This window comes from Gekko japonicus, unplaced genomic scaffold, assembly GCF_001447785.1.
Source record: "Gekko japonicus isolate JY-2015 unplaced genomic scaffold, Gekko_japonicus_V1.1 scaffold366, whole genome shotgun sequence".
NCBI lineage: Eukaryota > Metazoa > Chordata > Lepidosauria > Squamata > Gekkonidae > Gekko > Gekko japonicus.
Window position 1 is genome coordinate 140,866 of NW_015159721.1, and position 2,773 is coordinate 143,638.

A 2,773-nucleotide genomic window follows, 5' to 3' on the forward strand; every position below is an offset into this window, starting at 1 on the left:
GTTTATGACTCCGGTTGCAAAAACAGTAATGATGATGATGACGACGACGATGGTACAAACTAATTACATTTCATTTGTATCATGCAAATCCCATGTTCTGGAGTTAGATGACCTTTTAATTTCTTGTTCCTCCTCTTGTTAACCAAAGGTGGGGAAAGATGAACATTTTTTAAGCTACTGACAGTGTTTTGGGAAACAAATCATTGCCTAACACTGCTCTTTCCATTACCGTCTGTGATAAACGGGTTTCGTAGAGATCAAGTAACCTGTAAAACCCAATTGCCTAGAGACGACTGGATGATAAAAGAATTATCTGCGTAACAAGGGCTACTGTCTCCACTCCTAGACAACTGTCTGGGTAAGCTTAGCAGGCAAGATGGCCTTGTATAAGTCAAACTAGCAATTAAAATATGCACTCTAATGCCTGCCGACATTTAAATACATAAGTTGCAAAACTCTGCTCTTGATAGCTGGGTATACGACCTATGCTGGTTACAGCAGTATGGTTAGCTCCTGTTAATAACATCCTGGTTTTAAACAGAGTTCCTTTTCTTTTAAAAAGTACAGTACTTAGGAATTTCTAGATACAAGAGGGTCTTTATTTATTTATTTATTTGGGGGGGAAATTATCAGGAAAGAGGAGAAACCCAATTCTTGCCACCCTCAGCAGGCATTCCGAAGTATTCTAAAAACAGATGCCACAAAGAGTTTTGATGCTGGTAGGAGACAGCACCTGAGATGAAAAGAAGAGGTTCCCCCCCCCCCATATAAAATGGCTTGGTCTTTGAAAAGAAAAAGGCTCACAGGTGCTCTGGGCCTCCGGCAGCAGGAAACATAATGCAGTATTTAATTTCTTCTGGAAGAAGAGGTGATTCTCCCTTAGTCAAAGCAACACTGCAGGCTCGAATGTTTCTGACGACACCACAAAGAAAACAAGACCTTGATTTTCTATTTTATACAAGTGGGTGGGTTTCTTTTCAAGTGGTAGAAGAATCAGCTCCTATGTTATTTTCCCTACTCGGTTCTTTAAGTGATGAGTCACAGGGCCATATCTGAGATGGGAAAGTCCCAACAAGGTAATTTTTCTCCTCAGGATTAATATATTTTAAGTATCTTGTGAAAGCATGCTATTATGGAGTCTTTTTCACAGCAACATTAACATTTTTTAATATATAATATCTCTTGAGTATCCAAAGCACTTCATGCATATTATCCCTGTCAGGGCCAGCGTTAGTATAAAGTCATATGGGGCAGATGCCAGGGCCCAGGGCTTCCGGTGGGGCCCACTGCCCGATACTCACCCCTCCCCTGCTGCCTGTCTGTACCCATGCTTCCAACCGCCCAGAGTCATTGAGGAAGGGCATGTGGGTGGTGCACAGTGATGACACTCCTGGTGGCAAAAGTAGGTAGTCCAGGCGACTGAGCATGGACTGTGGGAAGGATGCAATTACAGTTGAGGGGGGCAAGGAGGTGTAGGAGTGGAAAGGAAGGCATGAGAATAGATGGGAAACCTTGGTCTGGGACAGGTGATGCTCTGTATTCTTGGTGCTGGGGAGGCAACAGTGGGAGGGCTTCTAGTGTCCTGGCCCCACTGCTGGACCTCCTGATGGCACCTGGTATTTTTGGCCACTGTGTGACAGAGTGTTGGACTGGATGGGCCATTGGCTTGATCCAACATTGGCTTTTCTTATGTTCTTAGGAGGCCCCTGGGCACTGTCTGTCCAGCCCCCGCCCCCCAACTTGGAACGAGCTCTGATCCCTGAAATCTTTTCAACAATCCAGGAAGTAAACCTTCCATTGTACTGAAGGGGAGGGACTGAGCCTGAGAAACCTGAACAGGTGTGTCATGAGCCAGCCAGCTACCTCCTACTCTGAGGTTGAGGAAATGGAAGAGTCAGGCCCTTCATCAGTGGAACGCCTGCCTGAACAGCTGAATTTAGAGGCAGAGCCAGCAAAAGACATGTTAGGCAACGAGGCAGCAGAGAAAAGAAATGGGACAAAGGTCAGAGTGCCACTCACCATCTGAATCTCCCAAACCAGCTGAGTGCAGGAGATGTCAGGTACATTTGAAAGCTTGGGAGAGATGAAGGAGTGCCTGGTTAATTGCACAATGATGATCAGGACTAATTTCTGATGCAGAGTTGTTACAGGAGCCAGAATCACAAGTCTTGGGAACAGTGGCCATAATGTTATTGAGTTCAACATTTGTATAAATAGGGAGGTGCCCAAAAAGACTGACACAACCATTTTTAACTTTAAAATGGGTAACTTTTCTGATATGAGGGGACATGTGAGGAGGAAACTGAAAGGAAAAGTAGAAAGGGTCAAAACCATTGGGGATGCTTGGAGACTATTTAAAACTACAACCCTAGAACTCAGAAAAAATATATCCTGCAGGTTAAGAAAGGCACAGATAGCGCAGGGGTCTTTTTGTAGAAAAAGAGCTGCAGGAGCTCATTAGCATATGGTATGCTAATGAGCTACTAGGCTATTAGCGTAATAGCTCATTAGCATATGCAACGCCCCCTGACATCACTGGAAGTGATGTCAGAAGGGGAAGCAAAGGGGGGGAGGCATCTTCAAAAGCCTCCCCTTCCCTTCCCTGGGGGGGAAGAAGCGAAGAGAGAAGGGGTTTATTAAACCCCTTCTCACTAGAGTTGGGCCACAGGAGGAAAGAAGGAAGAAAAGAGAGAGAGGAGTGGAGAGAAGGAACAAAGGAAGGAAAGAGCGAAAGAAAAAGAAGGCAAGAAGGAAGGAAAGCGGAACAGAAAGA